This window comes from Triturus cristatus, chromosome 3_2, assembly GCF_964204655.1.
Source record: "Triturus cristatus chromosome 3_2, aTriCri1.1, whole genome shotgun sequence".
NCBI classification, from domain to species: Eukaryota; Metazoa; Chordata; class Amphibia; order Caudata; family Salamandridae; genus Triturus; species Triturus cristatus.
This window is the reverse complement of record NC_140584.1, coordinates 1,236,791,181-1,236,811,305: the sequence shown is the minus strand read 5'-3', so window position 1 is coordinate 1,236,811,305 and position 20,125 is coordinate 1,236,791,181. Positions and strand designations below refer to the sequence as shown.

General features: G+C 43.0%; 1 protein-coding gene and 1 pseudogene across 4 annotated transcripts in view; one reads left to right on the top strand and one right to left on the bottom strand.

Annotated features, from left to right (window-relative positions):
• The window catches only part of LOC146859552 (CD5 antigen-like), a 721,628-nt gene that overhangs the window by 164,567 nt on the left and 536,936 nt on the right, over positions 1 to 20,125 (top strand). The gene's annotated exons all lie outside the window — the stretch shown is intronic.
• Positions 15,773 to 16,520, bottom strand: LOC146859553 (E3 SUMO-protein ligase KIAA1586-like; annotated as a pseudogene).

Sequence of the window (20,125 nt, the reverse complement as noted above, 5' to 3'; positions counted from 1 at the left end):
TTCCCAAGACCCCTTTTACATGAGGAATATAATTCCAAAGACACACCAGTGGTGTACATTGGATTTCCGACCCAGACACTTCCTGTATATTTTGCACCACTCGCTCCCAATAGCATGCCACCCTCCCGCAATCCCAAGCAAGATGCATAAAATCAGCTTCCATCTGACCGCAGCGTTTACATCTACTGTTGTCTCTCAAACCGTATCTGTGTAAGCGAAGGGGCGTGTAGTATGTCTGATGTAAATATTTAAAGTGAATTATGCGGAGGTTCCCATTAGGAGCAAGTTTGCTAGTGAGGCTGTACACATGTTCCCATTCTGCCAATGTCATAGGTGGGGTGAATGTCAGTGTTCCAACGGACAAAGCTCCTATCTGGCCCACTAACTTTCTCAGCCCGTATTGCCCTTTATAACTTTGTAATTAATTTCTTTTGTGTGGGAGTAGTCAATAGTATCTGTGGGGATTGGAGAGCCGGTGGCTCGGCCGGATATGTGTAGTAGTGCGATTTTATAGCGTGCCTTAGCAAATGTATAGTGAACCGGAAAAGCAGTGTGGGATTAGTAATATACTGTAAAATCCTCAGGGGCGAGGAAGGTGCCACCCGGGTAAAGATCTTGCATGGTACTCAGTCCCGCTTTCCGAAGCAGGCGCATTGGGCCAGTTTCCTGTGTTACAGAGAGCGCCACATGGTGTTCCAATTGCATCGCTGGAGCATATAGAGGAAATTTATCAGTGAGCTGCCCAATAGCTTGCCACGCCGCTATTGTGGTGTCTATCATGTTCATTTCCATTTTAGGGGTGTCCCGCCGTGTGTGAGTGATGATACTACGGAGAGGGACCAGAGAAGCCTCTCCATCTTTGACCACTACATGAGGTATGAAGTCATGTTTGTTGAACCAGTAATAAGCATATTGTGCCTGAGCACTCACATAATATATGTAAGGGTCCGGTGCGCTGAATTCCACCTTGGCATAGTCTAAAGTAATGGTATCCCAGGCCACCCGGGCGACGTAAAGGTATGGTCCCAAGACCGCATGTCAAAATGCAATAAAATTCTACAGTGGCCCCGTGAAGACAACGAAGGAACAACACAACAGGAGGACATGAGAGATGAGGTAGACGCTTCACAAGGGGAGGACGGAGATGCTGCCTCAAGCAAAGGGAAAAGTGAGAGGAAAGAGCCGACTATGGAGAAACCACCACAGGTAGAAAGTGAGAAAGGAGGAAGAGAAAGAACAAGTACTCAAGAAGAAAGAAGGGAAAGCACCAATGAAAACGGTGGGCAGGAAGAGCGCACGAACCCGGTAAGACGTACCCGAGCGGGCAGAGAGGTGGTGAGACCATCAAAGTTTAAAGACTTTGAACTGGAGTGAACTTTAATAAGGCTACGTAGTCACGCATAGGCGTGCGGCGGCCATTTTAGAGGCTACTGCCTATGCCCGATTAATCGCGCGGAAAGCCTAATAGCGTACGGAGCGTCCTGCCCGGCGCTCTCTCATTGTAGAGCAACTTAAGATAATAAATACAGTTGACCAACTCCTACACGTCCCCAGAGAGTTATTGGGGGAGAGTACATCATTACATGAGGGGGTTCATTTTGCCATAGAAAGTATGATTAGTGCTGCAGAAAGAAAAATGAGGGCACATTTTGAGTGACTTCTCAAATCCTCTTCTATTTCATAAAAAAATTCTGACAAACAGACTGAAACATGCACTTTGAATACCAGCAGCAGACTTCAGAATTTATGGCAAATGTGTGACACATCTGAATGCCTTCTTGATGGAAACAAAGTGAAAAAATGAAAGTATTTCCTACTGAGGAGACTGCAGTAAATGAGAAAATTAGGAAACTTCATAACAAATAAATCTCCCAAGATGGCCACCAGAGACAAAAGAGCCCAAATGTAGCCCAAATATCACCCAGATGTAGCCCAAGTATAGCCCAATGACAGAATGTCCCAGAGTGTTCTAACGAACAACTAGAGCGCTAACAGTCTTACTTATGACAAAAGTACGGCACAGCTGAAGCCATCTTGATTGGAATAAAGTGGTAACACTTAAAACATTTAATTTACAAAGGAACAAAATGAGGGGGTTCATTTTGCCATAGAAATTATGATTAGTGCTGCAGAAAGAAAAATTAGGGCACATTTTGACTTCTCAAATCCTCTTCTTTTTCATAAAATAATTCTGACATGCAGACTGAAACATGCACTTTGAATACCAGCAGCAGACTTCCCTGGTGAGCAGTAGCTTTACTACAGTGATCTAATGAGCAACTAGAGTGCTAACATTCAGAATTTATGGCAAATGTGTGACACATCTGAATGCCTTCTTGATGGAACCAAAGTAAAAAACTGAAAGTATTTCCTACTAAGGAGACTGCAGTAAATGAGGAAATTCGGAAACTTCATAACAAATAAATCTCCCAAGATGGCCACCAGAGACAAAAGAGCCCAAATGTAGCCCAAATATCACCCAGATGTAGCCCAAGTATAGCCCAATGTCAGAATGTCCAAGAGTGTTCTAACGAACAACTAGAGCGCTAACAGTCTTACTTATGACAAAAGTATGGCACAGCTGAAGCCATCTTGATTGGAATAAAGTGGTAACACTTAAAACATTTAATTTACAAAGGAACAAAATGAGGGGGTTCATTTTGCCATAGAAATTATGATTAGTGCTGCAGAAAGAAAAATTAGGGCACATTTTGACTTCTCAAATCCTCTTCTATTTCATGGCTTGTGACTGCTTACATCTTTCCTGAACTTGGCTGCTTGACCGTGGCTCACCGAGGACCCCTCCGAGGACGCTTTGCTGATTGGGGGATGTTTTAACTTTTATCTTTGAGCATACCATTCCGGGACTGCGAGGACCAGGCTGCTTGGCGGTGATCGCAGCTGTCTCCTCTTCCCGGCCCCTCCCTCCGCAGCCTCTTAACGCCTCGCGGCCCCCGCTTCGCGGGAGCCGCTCACAGGCTTGTGACTGCTTACATCTTTCCTGAACTTGGTTGCTTGACCGTGGCTCACCGAGGACCCCTCCGAGGACGCTTTGCTGATTGGGGGATGTTTTAACTTTTATCTTTGAGCATACCATTCCGGGACTGCGAGGACCAGGCTGCTTGGCGGTGATCGCAGCTGTCTCCTCTTCCCGGCCCCTCCCTCCGCAGCCTCTTAACGCCTCGCGGCCCCCACTTCGCGGGAGCCGCTCGCAGGCTTGTGACTGCTTACATCTTTCCTGAACTTGGTTGCTTGACCGTGGCTCACCGAGGACCCTTCCGAGGACGCTTTGCTGATTGGGGGATGTTTTAACTTTTATCTTTGAGCATACCATTCCGGGACTGCGAGGACCAGGCTGCTTGGCGGTGATTGCAGCTGTCTCCTCTTCCCGGCCCCTCCCCTCCCTCCCACAGTCCTCAAAGCTCAGCCCTGTTTCCGCGTGCAAGCGGGACGCGCGCGGGGCTACGCCCGGGCAAAGGGCGGGCCGTTTGAGGCCGTTAGAGAACGGAAGAGACCGGACCGGGCCACCCCCTTAACGCTCAAAAATCTCTGAGAACTGTGTACGTATTATTACACGTAATTTTATGTTATTACCACTGCATATATATCTTTTTAAAGACTGAATATATCTTATAAATTCGTGCACTAAAGTTCCTACCTATTTTCCATTGGCCTCTAGGAGATATGGTACTAACCAGAAGGAAAAAAACTAAAGTCAAGGGGGGCGGGGTATGCTTTCAGGTCCTATGGACGATTTTATAGTCAAGGCTAATACATTTATTGACCAAAGTATCAGTCTAATAGAAGGCGGGGTGTCTTTGGACTTAGCTTTGGCTAAGAGATCGTCTATAGGTAACCTAAGGGATGCGAAAACTCCGGAAACGTCCAGCATTACTGGGCGTAGGTCGCTCTGCGAGGGCAGGCGCAGCCTACCAAACAATGTTGACCTATCGGCTTCCCAACTATCTGACTTTCAGTTAAGTCTAGATTTAGAGAGGACCCCAGAGTTGATTCCCCAATTAACACCGGATGATCTGAGACAATCAAGAGGGAGGAAGGAGGCCCCTATGCATTTACCATCAAGCAAAACAATAAGGGATATCGAAAATCAACAACTGATTAGTAATATCACAGCCCTCCTAAAATCTTCCCTTGCTCCACTCAAAACAAGACTAACACAGATAGAGTATCAGCTATCGAACTTGATAGAAATCATGAAATTTAAGCAAGTTTATGGGGATCAAAGTAGGGAAGGAGCCAAGACGCCCCCTCAAAAGCCAGCACATAGACAAAATAAAGTTCCTGAAATTTTACCTTTAAAAGCAACATCTAAGTCACAATTTTCTAAAGTACGAAACACCAACAGAGCAGTGGAATCTACCCTAAATCCTAGTATAACTTTGCCCCAGGGTAACGCCTCGATAGAAAAAAACCCAGTCCCGATAATTAGGGCACCCAAGAAACTGCTGCTTAATACAAAAACCTTGTCCCCAAAAAAAACTGCCCCAAAAACCGTGGCGCCTGATACCAATAGAGGTGACTCAAGGAAACCTTCTGAAATTAGTCTGGCTGTTTATCTGCCGCCAGAAGCAAGTCCTTTTGTAGTCGTAATGACAGGCGTCCCCGAAATAGAGGATCCAAACGCAGAACCTACGTGGTCACTGAAAAACAAGGTCCAATACTGGTTAAATACAAATCGCCCTGTTCCAGCAAATTGGACTTGTATAATTCTGATGGTACGTAGGACTCCCTGGGTAGGAAATAGCAGAAAAACAATACCAGGGGACTGCATTTTGGTTACATTCGAAGATCCCAGTGTGGTAAATTATATTTGCTAGGAGACTTTCCTTTTTTTATCCTTTCGGCCTCTATAAAGGGATTCCTAATAATTCTGCCCGCCCATGGGAAGCAGTAGATTTACGCCACGGGAATCAACCCAACCAATGGCAAGTAGCGGGTCCCCGCTATCATGACTATGATGGTCCCTGGCACCTATCGGGGCCTCGACATTGGGGTGGTGGACGGGGTGAACGGGGCATTTGTATGGCATATAGAGAGCCACCCCAAAGGGACGTTTGGTCCAGTGTCCCGACGGCAAGTAGGTATAGTGTCCTTGAAACGGTCGACTGACCATTAGTGACGACAGAAACGACTAGTTCTAAGTCATGTCATCCAATGTCCAAGGAAAAAACAATTAGTCCAATAAATGAACCCGTGACTAACCTAGAAACAACTAACCCCAAGATACGCTATCGAGCGCACAAAGAAAAAATGATTGACGTAGTAAATGAAGCGCCGATTAATATGGAATCGCAGCCCCTACCTATCCTCTTCTGGAACGTAGCGGGCCTTCGATCCAAAATTGAGGATGGGACGGCTGCATCCTTCTTGGAGTCGGGAAAAATTATATGCCTTCAGGAGACATGGTCCATGACCGAGCTTCATCTTCCGGGCTATAAAACATTTTTTATCCCTGCTCTGGGTACTGGGGTAGGCAGACCCAAGGGAGGGTTGATCACATACATTGCAAACACAGTCAATTTCCTAAAAGTATTTGTAGTAGCGTCAGACCCAAATTTTCAGCTATTTTCCCTTGTGTTAAATAATAAAGAGTCGATCCTCTTGCTCAATCTTTATAATAATCTAGAGGAGGAAAAATTCTTGATTCTTCTCTCCAACATCAAAGAAAAGTTAACCCATAACCTAAGGACAGGAAAAGGGATAGTACACCTCTTATGGGGAGGAGATCTGAATCCACACCCATGCCCACATGTTGGGAAAAATCGTTGTGGGATTGTGGATGAAAATGATATTCCCCTTATGCACTTTTCTCATAGCAGGGGGGGGACCACAATGAATAATGTCTTATTAGACCTGGAACTTGTAATTGCTAACGAGCCAAGTCCAGGTTCAAATTCCTTGCAACCAACATATGTGGGTCGAGGCTACAAAACGACAGTAGATTACATCCTCTTGTCAACAGGACTGTTGCCCCGAGCTAGGTTCTTTGAGGTCCTGACAAATGATCTCAGTGATCATTCCGCTCTTAGGATGGATTTTTATGTAACTGATCTTCCATCTCCCGCCGCTGCCATAGCAAAGACCCTCGTACAAAACAACATAGAGTTAGGAAGGCCAAATGGTTATACATTAAAATGGGGGTCGATAAATCCAGAAGAAACCACAGGAAAATTGGTAAAGGAGGCATACGTAAACATAATTAAGTGTTTGGATTTAGGAGCATCAGACGCAGAAGTCCTAAATAATTTCTCGCAAATATTAGAGAAAATTAAGGGACTTCTCACAGTAACTTTAAATAACTCAAATCCAACTACTAAAGGGTGGTTTAACCACAGTTGCACCACGGCGCTAACTAAGTTAAAGGAGGCGCTAAATAAAACCGATAGAGACCGGGAGCAGATTCAATCTTTGAGATGTCAATATCGAAGGGCACGCAAGCAAAGAATTAAAGAATTAAAAGAGAAATTATGGAATGATTTACATTCCAGTGCCGTTTCCAAAAACAGTGTCGCTTTTTGGCGAACTGTAAAAAACCCTTTTTTACTGGATAAAGACGGTCCAAAGATAGAAGTGGCAATAAGATTTTTAAAAACACAGTAACATCGCTAGGGACACAATCCTCACTTCCAATAGCCGTATATCCAATCCCTCTGTACTTCGACATTTCTGAAATTATAGTGGCCCTGGAAGCAAGTAAAAGTGGGAAAGCCCCAGGCCCAGATGGGGTCCCAGTGGACCTTTTTAAATTCAACCTAGATCTCTGGTCCCCCATCCTTACTAGAGTATGTACGGCAGCTGTGAAGTTGGGTCTATTAAAATCTTGGAAAAAATCGATCATGGTCCCAATTTTTAAAAAGGGCGACCGTCAGGACGTGAAATGCTACCGTCCGATTTCTCTATTAGATTCTTGAGGAAAGGTCATTGGCAGAGTCGTGCTTGAACGACTCCGGCTTTGGGCTGAGGAGGGAGATATTATCTCAGATCTCCAATTTGGATTTCGGGAGGGTTTTGGAACGGTAGAGCAGGCCCTTAATCTCAGTTTGATAGTGGGCAAATATCTCCAAGCAAAGAAGGACACGGTTTACATGGTCTATGTGGACCTGTCCGCTGCTTTCGATTGCGTTTCACACGCAAAACTTTGGATGATCTTGGCCAATATGGGAGTGGACCCCCCACTCTTAGACTTTTTAAGAGAGTTATATTCAAACGCATCAGCAAGGGTGCGATTTGGACTGAGGGGGGAGCTGACAGCACCTTTTGCAGTAGAGCGTGGAGTCAGACAGGGATGTGTCCTGGCCCCTTTCCTCTTCTCCCTGTACACAAATGGACTGGAGGGAGAGATGTTGAGAGGGGCCCAGGATCTTCCACGAGTAAAACAGCGCCTGATTCCGGCTCTGCTTTATGCAGACGATGCTGTCATTTTGGCACGTACGCCGCGAGAACTGCAGAGGCCTCTGAATAGATATGTCGACTTTATGGGTGAACTGGACCTACAAGTAAATGTTAAAAAGACATTCGTCATGGTAGCAGGTAGCGGGAAAAAACGATTAAAGAATATCAACCTCAAAGATCAAAAACTTGAGGTAACCACTCAGTACTGCTACCTGGGTATCATGATAGACGAAAGACTTAACTGGAGACCAGCAGTAGAGGCCAGATGCTACCTTTTCAAAAGAGCCATAATTTCCTTGATGAGTTTTTCCCAGAGACTAGGGAGAAGGCCCCCAGTGGACTTATTAAAAATCTATATAGCCAAGTGTCAGGCGATTGCACTCTATGGGGCGGGAGTCTGGGGACATGTAGATGTTAGTGCCCTACAGGTGGCCGAAAACACTTTCCTTAGATTCCTCTTAGCAACACCACGTAGTACCTCAATCTACGCCTCCCACTTGGAACTTGGAATTCCTTACTTAGAGGACCTACTAAGGATTCAACCACTAATGCTTTGGCGGCGCATCTGGTCTTCAAATAAAAACATTTTAACCCAGGAAATTGTGGCAGATTCAATGATCCTTGACCAATCCTTAAAAATCAAATGGCTTCGGTATATCAGAAATTTCCTCAATGATCTTGGATTGGAGAAATATTATCTTGAACCTAAAAACATTACCGAAGTATCTAAGAGATCATTGAAACAATTGGCTCTGACCCACTTAGAGTCACTGAGGTTGACATCCGTGTCGACAAAATCTTCGGTCTTCCATGCCAATATGATTCAGCTCACGTTTTTTATCCAGCCTTATCTAACATTACAGATCAGTACCTATGATAGAATGTTACTGACAAGATTCAGATTAGATCTTTTCCACAGATTAGTATCCTTCCCGGAGAGAAAAAACTGGGAACCAACTCTCCCTATTTGTCCTTGTGATGAGGAATCAATACAATCTAATTTACACACAATCCTGTTTTGTAAATTCCATCATCCACATAGGAGGGTTTGGCTACTACCCTTGTTAAAGCAATGGGGACTTAGACAGTGTCGTCCAGCTATGCTACGTCTCCAACTGCTAGAATCCGAACTGGTTTGTTATCGCGTCCTTAACTTCTTAAAATGTATTATAAAGCATAGGAAAATCTGTAAAATGTATGTTAGACGCACTTCTAGATACGGTACCGATATTATGAGAATATTTTCTTCCAAAAATATTTGACTTTGCACTTCTGTAAATTTTATTTCCTAGTATGATTTTTTGTCTTAATGTGCATGTGTATTTGTTTTTTTCTGAAATGTATCTTTTATGGTTTTACAATTTGTAAAAACCGAATAAAGAAGTTTATATATTATATATAAAATAATTCTGACATGCAGACTGAAACATGCACTTTGAATACCAGCAGCAGACTTCCCTGGTGAGCAGTAGCTTTACTACAGTGATCTAATGAGCAACTAGAGTGCTAACATTCAGAATTTATGGCAAATGTGTGACACATCTGAATGCCTTCTTGATGGAACCAAAGTAAAAAACTGAAAGTATTTCCTACTGAGGAGACTGCAGTAAATGAGGAAATTAGGAAACTTCATAACAAATAAGTCTCCCAAGATGGCCACCAGAGACAAAAGAGGCCAAATGTAGCCCAAATATTACCCAGATGTAGCCCAAATATAGCTCAATGACAGAATGTCCCAGAGTGTTCTAATGAACAACTAGAGCACTAACAGTCTTACTTATGACAAAAGTATGGCACACCTGAAGCTATCTTGATTGGAATAAAGTGGTAAAACTTAAAACATTTAATTTACAAAGGAACAAAATGAGGGGGTTCATTTTGCCATAGAAATTATTATTAGTGCTGCAGAAAGAAAAATAAGGGCACATTTTGACTTCTCAAATTCTCTTCTATTTCATAAATAAATTCTGACATGCAGACTGAAACATGCACTTTGAATACCAGCAGCAGACTTCCCTGGTGAGCAGTAGCTTTACTACAGTGATCTAATGAACAACTAGAGTGCTAACATTCAGAATTTATGGCAAATGTGTGACACATCTGAATGCCTTCTTGATGGAATCAAAATAAAAAACTGAACGTATTTCCTACTGAGGAGACTGCAGTAAATGAGGAAATTAGGAAACTTCATAACAAATAAATCTCCCAAGATGGCCACCAGAGACAAAAGAGCCCAAATGTAGCCCAAATATCACCCAGATGTAGCCCAAGTATAGCCCAATGACAGAATGTCCCAGAGTGTTCTTAAGAACAACTAGAGCGCTTACTGTCTTACTTATGACAAAAGTATGGCACACCTGAAGCCATCTTGATTGGAATAAACTGGTAACACTTAAAACATTTAATTTAAAAAGGAACACAATGAGGGGGTTCAATTTTCGGTAGAAATTATGATTAATGCTGAAAAAAGAAAAATTAGGGCACATTTTGAGTGACTTCTCAAATCCTCTTCTATTTCATTAAAAAAATTCTGATATGCAGACTGAAACATGCACTTTTAATACCAGCAGCAGACTTCCGTGGTGAGCAGTAGCTTTACTACAGTGATCTAATGAGCAACTAGAGTGCTAACATTCAGAATTTATGGTAAATGTGACATATCTGAATACCTTCTTGAAGGAGTCAAAGTAAAAAACGGAAAGCATTTCCTACTGAGGATACTGCAGTAAATGAGGAAATTAGGCAACTTCATAACAAATAAATCTCCCAAGATGGCCACCAGAGACAAAAGAGCCCAAATGCAGCACAAATATCACCCAGATGTAGCCCACATGTAACCCAATGACAGAAGTGTGCAAAACACTTATTTTTTGTGTATTTGCAGTTTTATATAGTGCAGACTTGTCAGATATTGGAGTGCTTTACATGAGCATTGGTTACATCACACAAGATCAAATTCATTTTGGTAGTAGACATGGGGAGATTAAGTGATTTGACCAGAATCACAGAATGTTGAGCTGAAGCAGAAACTCCAACCTGGTTCCCCAGTTGCAAAGTCTGCAGCTCTAGAAGTAACACCACATCCTCTCCCCTAGTGTGGTACTTTAAATTTTGGGACCACGTGGGAGGCATGGCCCTACCATGCCTATTTCAGTATCAGCGAACCGCGAATGGCTAATGCGGTATGTACAAGTGTTTTGCATAACGTTTCATCGATGAATTCACTTTGTATACGATATTACACATTGCCTTCATGGGTTCCATTTTAGAGCAGTAGCCATCTTATGGTTGCCCTCACATAGGCTGCACATTAAGGACATGCACAGGCCTTCAGAACACATGTACCTTCTATTGACTTCTCTCTGACCTGTGCAGACTGACTCCACTGCCCGAGGCCAGTCCGGTCTCACGAGCTCCCTTTCCTACGGCCACCTGTGATTAGCATCAGGGTTTGACACACCATAAAGCCTTTCATCCCACACGAGCCCCCAACTAATCTCTTTCACACCTGACTCTGCTTCCTGCTTTATGGCCTGTTTTACGAGGAGGAGGTGCCCGTGTTTATTGGGGTCTGGTGATATCTGATGAGGGTTCTGAGCCTCGCTGGGTAAATAATTGTGGGCTGGCCGAACTGAAATGTGGGATGGTCATCATGACTCTGCTTTTTCGTTTGTAATGAATACATATGAATGACCATATCGTAAAACGAGGAATGTGTGCCTGAAGCATGATATTTTGTATATAAGGAGAAGACTGGTTTTGTAAATTTGAGCAGTCTCCTGAGAATATACTCATGTGTACTTCTAGGATACCTGTTACTGACTGCAGAAATAATAAAATCGATCTTTGACGCCACCACAAGACTCTGTGTTTCTATGGTCCAAGACAGGAAGAACTCGAAGTCATAGGGTGCTACCCTTGGCACCGCTGGGGTCCTAACAACCACAGTACTTCAGTTGGCGCCCAACTCGGGGCGATTTCAGCGGTACTGGTCCAAGCCAGAGATTCGTGAGGAGCTTCGTGTGGAAATTCTGGAGGAAGGCCGCCACTTCATCGACCCCTGCATGTCGACGTGGTCCGAAAGTCTTTACTGTGAGGTTCTCCGCGTCCCGACGGCTACGAAGGACTGCTGCCCTGACTATCGCCCTGTTTTGGACCCTTGATAATTTGGTAGAGCGAAACGATTAACCGAGTCTTCTGGTGACGTCATCGATACCTCCGTTAAGTATAAGTGGAGCGTCTCCTAATCCTTAGTTTGGTTCTTAGTTTTGGTATCCCTTAGGGATCGCTTTGATTTGGAGCTTGCAAGCGCCAAAGCCGAAGGACTCGTGTATTCACGAGACTATCGCGTTTTGATAATCCTTTGAAGTTTGTAACTAGACTAGTGAGCAAAGATGCCTGGTTCTAGTATATTTGGAAACTTGTTTTGTTTGGGGTGTAAAACGGATTCCCAATTAGAGGATTCGTGTCCGGTTCCTCCAATTGGAACTCCAACTTATGAGCTTTATGTAAAACATGGCGTGGGCCCCTTTGCATATAATGAAGTATGGATCCGATACACCAGGAAGGATGGTGTTTTAAAATGGCCCCAAAATGGTAGTTTCGACACAGATATCTTAGACAATTTGGAAGTTAAATTATTTAAAAAGAAAGCCCGGCCGGCGATGTTTGATTCTTTCCGCCTATGGCGAAAGGAAGCCAAACAGAAGGAAATTAAATTAGCAAAAAGAAATAAGAGGGAAAAAGGTATGTCGATAATGCAAGCAGCTGTACAATTTAAAGATAATGAGGAGGAACAAATGAATGAGCAGTTACATAGACAGCGTAAACTAGGGATCGATAAATGTTACCCAGTTTTACCGCACCTTCAACAAGATGTGTTAAAAGAAAAGGAGAAAGATTCCCTAATGTCACATTTGCTGAGTTTGCCACCTCCGTATGCGCAGAGTGCTACAGCACCTCCGCAACCCTTAAATGTACGGCCTCCAGTTAATGTGCCGCAAGCTTTCCTGCAGCCGCCAGCTCCTCCTCAGCCGGCGCCTACTCTTGTGGCACAGCCCCCTCAAGGGCCGACGACTTTGCTGCCTGCCTCCCCTTTGCCTTCTGCAACTTTGCCTGCTGCACCAACTGCCTCCCTTGGCACTCTCCCTGATACTGTCCTTGCATCTGCATCTACACCTACTGTGCTTCCCTCTGTCTTTCCCCCTGTTCTTGCCTCACCCTCTCCTTCTACACGACAAAGAATAGCTAGTGCAGTCACTAGTTTCATATCGCCTTTATTTGGGTCGTCTAGTGCGACCCCTGACTCAAAGCGTAAGCAGTTGCGTAGTCAGCGGCCGGGTTCTGAAGAGAAAGAAGTATTAGACCACATGGCACGTAACTGGATTGTTCATCCATCAAGGTATAATGTGGAGTCTGTCATGAGTGTCTTTCGTCAATGGGAAACACCAAAGCAAAGATATGTTTTTGATAAAATGTGTGACTTCCTCTGTGAGGAATTGGAAGATCATGGTCTGGACTCAAGCCCGCAGGGTTTGTGTCGCCTACGGTTTGAATTTGACAAAGGCACGATTGTGGGCCCCAACGTTGATAGAGCAGTTACGACATTGTTGTCCTTCAGGAATGGGGATTGTCATCAGTCACTGTTCGAACAAGAGTTCGCTGTAGGGAAAAAGGGAAAAGTGCGACAATACCCTATGAGAGAAGTCCCTCCGGTTTGGAAGGAAGCCGTTGCGGCTGATGCCGGTCGCGGCATTGCTGCTGCTCCAGCTCATTTCCAGCGTGTTTGGGTGCATGTCCCTTGGAAACGATCTGAAGTAATAGCGCTTAAACAGACATTGCCTGATCCCCGTAAAAACCCTGCAGGATATTATAAGGAGTTATCACAGACGGCAGAATCATGTATCATGAATCTAGCTGACATAGATATGTTGTTTGGAAACGTTGTCCCACAGCCTTTGTGGGGATTGATTCGTAATGCAGATCATGCTGCAGAGTTAGGTGACACATGGGCTAATATTATTATTGCTAATGATGGACAAGATGGTGGTGCCAAGCCTGACCCTTTGGTAGCAGAACTCCCTGCTAAAATCATTGCTTACATGAAGACTTTAATGCCCGCAATGCGTGTGAATTGGGATAAATTGTCTGCGTGTAAGCAGAAGAAAGATGAAACAGTGTCTGATTTCTTCACCAGGTTTGAGGAAAAGTTTATCGACCACAGTGGTCAAGATATGAGTACAGAAGGTGGTCAACAATTATTTGTTGATAAATTTGTGCATAATGTGCTTCCCGAGTTGTGTAAGAAGTTAAAAGATTCAGAGAGTTCTTGGGCTGTTTCCTCATCAGCGCAAATACTGGCTACTGCACAGTATTATGAAAATAGAGATAAGGATGAGAAAGATAAAGCAGACAAGAAAACGAAAGAGTTAAAAACGAAGGTCCTTTTACAGCAGGCTTACCCGCCACGTGGTGGCCAGAGTAATTATCAGCAACAGCCACAGTTTCAGAGAAACGTGCAAAGGTACGAGTATTCTCAACCGCGCGTTCCTGTAGGTCCTAATCAATGTTCATATTGCAAGGAAGAGGGTCATTTCAAGTATAGTTGTCCTATTCTGCTACAGCGCGCTAATGGCACTTTTAGCACCAGAGGTAGGGGTGGCCAACAAGCTCCTAGAGGTAGAGGACGCGGGAATGTTCCCCAGAACACGCGTCCTCTTCCATCTCAAAATACGATTAACAGTTTTGATCAGCAAGGCAATGCAACTGGTAGGACAGCTCAGTACTATAACAATGACTATTATGCAGAGGATGAAAATGCAGAAAGTAATGATTACTAGGATAAGCCGCAGACAAAGAGAGGGAGTTGTTTCAGTGCCTGTGGATCAGACTGGACCATATGTCAAGGTGACTACAGTGGGTGTGTCAGAACCTTTTCTGTTGGATACTGGTGCTGCAAAAAGTTCAATTATGCATTCAAAACTCCCTGACATGCCTTTGTCTGGCGACACGAATGTTTCAGTAGGTTTTTCTGGCGCCCCGGTTAGGAACCCGATCTCTAGTCCTATGCCCCTGACTGTTGGACCTTGTGAGCTGAAAGCACCAGTGCTTAATTTGTAAAATATGAAGTGCAGGTGCTCAAATCTTTGTTGGAGGCCACACCTACTTTTCTCTGGCTCCACCCACTTCCTCCATTGGCTCCACCCATTTCCTCTATTAGCTCCACCCACATCGTCAACTGGCACTGCGAAAAGACAGATGAATTTCAGAAAGGGAGCCTTCCTCATAGTAAGGTTTAGATAGGAGGTTTCCCTGCCCTGTGAACATTTTGAAACAGATTCAATCAAAAGTGAGTTTAAAGCACAAGTTTGGAATAAATTAGCTGAGATCACTAATGCATTGAAAAGGGACAATTCCAGTTCTCTACGTGCTGATTTGGGGAAAGGACAATACTGGGTAGGGATGCCCTTGTTGATAGCGAGTCTATGCAGTGACTGAGTGAGTCTAAGAGTTCCAAAAGATGCAACTTTTACATAGCTTATGTGACAAAATAAACCAAAATGTTGTGAAAACACTAGTCTAAACAGATAAGCGGAATAAAATCATGAAATACACTTGAATGAAGGGATTTCTAAATAGCAGAGTTAGTATTCTGTTACAGCAATTACTTTTAGAGAAACAATTAAAAAAGATGATTAACAATTGGGCATGTTACTATAATTTACTCCCTGGCATGGAGCTATATGTGCATTTATTAGACATTCAGAATAGTAAAAAAGATGGAACCTAACTGGCGTTTCCAAATGTAGTTCCGTAGCACACAGACAAGAGAGATGAGAAAAGAGGCATTTATTCAAAATATTACTTTTTATTAAAAGATTTGTATCTTAACAAAGCACAGAAAAATGTAATTAACCCCAAAAAGTCCTATAGGTAAACAAGCCAAAAGAATAGGTAATTGCTGGCTGGGCAGTGTCTCAAGTCATACCTATCAGTGCAAAATGGCTATCGTGCCATACAAATAATAAATAAAGACAAAATAACTAAAACTAAAATGCAGATAAATACCGTCAAATAAATACATGTTGTAAAATGGAAAAATGAAAAAGTATTGTCTTATAAAAACAAAATAAATAACATATATAAAATAGAACAATAAATATAACATCCAAACAAGGAAGAGACATAAATATATCAAAATATTATATAAACTGACACTGTCAACAAAGTGTTATAAATGCAAATAAATAACCTATATAAACTAGAACAATAATTAAATATCCAAACACAGTAAAGCCCGCTGCCTAACTTTTTCAAAACATTGCAATGACCCGTTTTGTCAGTTGGAATTGGCTAGCATCTATTTTTCTAGAAAAGTCCACAAACAGTCCAAATTGCTTGTGCATAAGTCTTCCTCTTTCCTTGCTTTACTCCTAGTGTCATCAGCTGCCCTTCGTCCTTTTGCAAGCCATGACTGAACATAAGGGATGGGGTTGAATCTCTTCAATGGTGGGCCAACAAGATTTAAAAACATTAAAGAACATGTTGTTTCAGTCAGCAACGATGCTCTTGTAGATGTGCAAATGAGATTCATTTGAGAAAAGCCCCGCTCACATTCTGCAGTACTGATTGCAATAGTGTGTAAGGCCATCAAAAGCTCCTTGAACTGCCTTTTAATTTCTTTTCCTCCAGATTCCTTAAACTCTCTGTCAGCACGTATGGTTTCTCCAACTGGCAATGTTGAATCTTTTACATAGAGACTCAATTTCACTTTCACCATAAAGAACGGGTAGCTCATCAGACCAGTACTGTTTGTATAAAACTTTCACTTTGCTAATCAGTGTATCATACTCAGCCTTTTTGTCAGTAGAATTAGTACCTCCTGTAGACAACAAACGATTTCTTAGATTTTCTGCAAGGCTACGAAAAAACTGTCCCTGTTCAATGATTTTGTCAGTGGTCTTTCCTTTGTGCAGCATCACACCTTGGAATATATTTTCTTCGATGCCCTTTTTACACTGTGAGAAGTGCTTCCCTTGCCTGTCTACCATTGCCTCAAACACTGCAATTTGCCGACAAATAGCTCGATGAGCATCAATGATTGTAGAGTCACGCTTCTGTAACTCGAGTGATAACTCCGATAACTCCTGAAGAGCATCATACATGAGGCCAAGATTAGCAACAAACTGTATAGATGATAACTGCCTTCCTAGGCCTGTGTACATATTTTGTGTGGAACTGTCACGGGAACCATCATCAGCTGCACTAGTAAAGTGCTTGTAGAGAGCAGGGTAAGCGTTCCAAACAGCCTCTACTGTTCTGAAGCTTGATGCAACCCAATGAGTATCTAACACTCGACCTATTCTGCAAAGCTGAATGTCAAGGGCTTCTGCACATTCTTTTAGCTCCAAACGGTTTTTTACAGATGTGGCAAATAGAGAATAGAGCTTATCAAGTAAGTTTTTGAAATGATTTGTAGCGCCAATATCTTTCATGACATCATGAACGGCAAGTTTCAGGCGATGTGCTGAGCAGTGCAACCTCTTAACAACACCACTGTGGAGGCCAAACATCACAGAAGCTCCATCACAGGCAACTGAAACCAGGCATTTGGAGAGAAATCCTCACTGATGTTAACTGTTTCTTGTTTTAGTGCCGTCAGCTGACAAATCACTCAGCTCAATGAGGTCAACAAAAATATTAGCTGGGGAGTCCATGCCAGGTAGCTGCATTCGCATGTACACAATTAAGGAACTTTTCCTATTTAATGCAGTGGCTTTATCTAGTAAAAGACTTACTTTTGGGGAAAGTTCAATAACTTTGGCAAATATCTTCCTCTTCATTTCTGAGGCTTTGTGGCGCTGTATGTTTGAGCAAGCTACATTGGAGTGCAAAATTCGCCCCATATCAAGTCCATTCAACTGGTGACAGTCTATCTCGGTTTCAAAACCATACGCTGGTCTGTTCCGCTTTGCTTCCTTATAAGCTACTCGGAATATTCTAGCTGTTGCTGACATTTGTAAAGATTGCGCCTTTGCAGTTACTTGCAATAAAGGATCTTTTTTTGCATTTTCTAAGATTTTTAAAGTTGCAACATGAGCCTTGCTTTGTGCATGTTCTCCAATCTTTTTCTTCAATGATTTTTGCTGTTCGTCTTTATTGGTGCCATATGCCTTTACAGTAGACTCAGTCCATTCTTTGGACAATTTCATTCCCCTGGATTTTTCAGCACCAAGATCACGGACTTGGCGACACACAGAACAGCCAAGGTTAGGTCCCTTAACAATTAGCCACGGATGCTTGCGTTGGAAATACATTTTTTGGTCATGTTTCCAACCTTTAGGGAGAATGCCTTTCCTAAAAACTCTGTCTGAATGTGGCTTAAGTGATCTGTCAAACTGTTTGCTAGTGCTTGGTGTTTCCTCTGTGTCTGTACCAATCTCCACAGCATGATGCTGCTCATCTCTAAGAGGACTAGCTTGTGTCTTTTCTTCTGTAGGGGTGATCACGCTGCTGCTAGCATTGGTGTCACTCTCATCTAGTGCCTTCGCTCGCACTTCATGATCTTTTTTAGCAAGTTTGCTAGCAGGCTCCTCATCATCTTGGGGCTTGACTTTTGTGAAGTAGCTTGAAATCTTCTTCTGTCCAGTATGTGACATTCTAGGGAAGCAAAGTGAAAGAAAACACGCTAGACATGTGCGAAGTGTGATGTCAATTCATCTAGGTAATTAATATTTATTTGCTGTTTGCAACAAAGACATTTATCTCTGCATCTGTACAGGTATTACCATGACTGATTATAAGAACAACCCAAATGGATCCTACTTTGACTACCCAAATTCAGGCTTTTTCCAACTCACACATACACCTGCCTGCCCTGCAGCGCTCACCAAAAGACATACAAAGTCTGTAAAGTTTGCCTCACTTTTAATTTTTGGCCTCTGGTGGTATTAATACAAAAGCAGGGTGAGGTGGCAGTGTGCAGAGTTAGTTACACACTGTGATTCACAAAAAAGATTGATTAATCAACACTCAGGGATAGACTGGGAACCCAAAGCAGCCCTGGCAAGTTTTGTTAAACCACCAGCGGGGTGCAGCAAGAAAGCGCAGCAAGCTTAAAGACTGCTAGAGATGTTTGGATGAGAATTCTACTCTCAATAACATTTTGTAAAAAGAAAGACAAAAATTGCGCACAACACATTTTACAGTACATATTTCGCTGTATTAAGTTTCAAAGCATAGTAAATTGCAAATGATGACCTAACAACCACCCAGGCCAGAAAGCATGGAAATGTCACACAAGCACCCAGGCCATAAACCGTGGAAATGTCACACATAAGCACCCAGGCCATAAACCGTGGAAATGTCACACATAAGCACCCAGGCCATAAACCGTGGAAATGTCACACACAAGCACCCAGGCCATAAACCGTGGAAATGTCACACATAAGCACCCAGGCCATAAACCGTGGAAATGTCACACATAAGCACCCAGGCCATAAACCATGGAAATTTCACCCATAAGTACTTAGACCACAGTGAAACGGTCAAAGGAGTTTGAATTTACTAATTATGACCACCTGTATAGTACAAAATAAAACATACTGCGCTATGCTACATAAAGGCAACTATGTGATTTACCTTACACGCAAGCCGCAACCCTCTGCAGCAGGTACATTATCCTTCTAAGCTTCTTATGACGATTCAAACGTGTGACCAGAGATTACAAAGAAATAGCTTCAGGGATGCATTCACTACCTAAACCATCGTAGCTACATTACAGCGAGACTTGCTGGATATACACATACATCTCTTTATTATACATTTTGCCTAAGCTATATTAAACTGCATCCGGTTAGTGGCAAAGTAACCTTGAACAACATTACTGACTTTTTTCCTTGTCTAATTCTTCGGACGGCGGAGTTTGTAAAAATAATGCAAATGCACCGGAAGACCATATTATTCTGCTTCTGCTCATGACACCTCTTTAGTTTGCGGTCAATCTACTTCCAAAAAGGAGGTTACCGGAGTCCATTCGTTCCATTCCCAGAACTACTATCATTAATACCAATGCTTTTAAATGGGCATGCATTATCCGGTACGGAGTACTTTAACTTTTTCTTAATTGGAAAGAAAAAGTCAATGAACTTTTGAGCAAGGGTGCAAAACTTTGACTTGGAGAGTACCAGCACTTCTCAGTAGCAGACAGGTACGCTGGGAAGGGGAGTACCTGCACTTACTTTTCTCACTCCAAGCACTGTTAACACACCCTTTGATGTATGCCACGGTCTTATACTAATATGTATGCCATGATATTATACTAATCAATCACACAGATGTCAGCATCTCGTTCTTCGCCTAATCTCCTTTACAGCGAGAGTGAGCATGACCGCGTTCCCCTTTCCATTACACCAAACTCGGTTGTCACCCCACGTGACGCAAAGCATCCATGCCGTGATGAATTCATACAATTCAAATCACTCAAGTGAACCTTCCAAGAACGACAATGAGATCTGTCACGAAAGTGAATCCCCGTAATTAATCCAAGCGGTGACGTGACTTCCTCGGCCCATTGCTGCTGTAAGCGAGCATCTCATACATACTTGAGCTCTCACTACCATCGGGCCCGGCTGTCAGAGACTTTTATATGATGTCTGTCTGGGGTTAAATTATTTGATGCGGCCCCACAATCAATTTTACACAGCGGATAGTG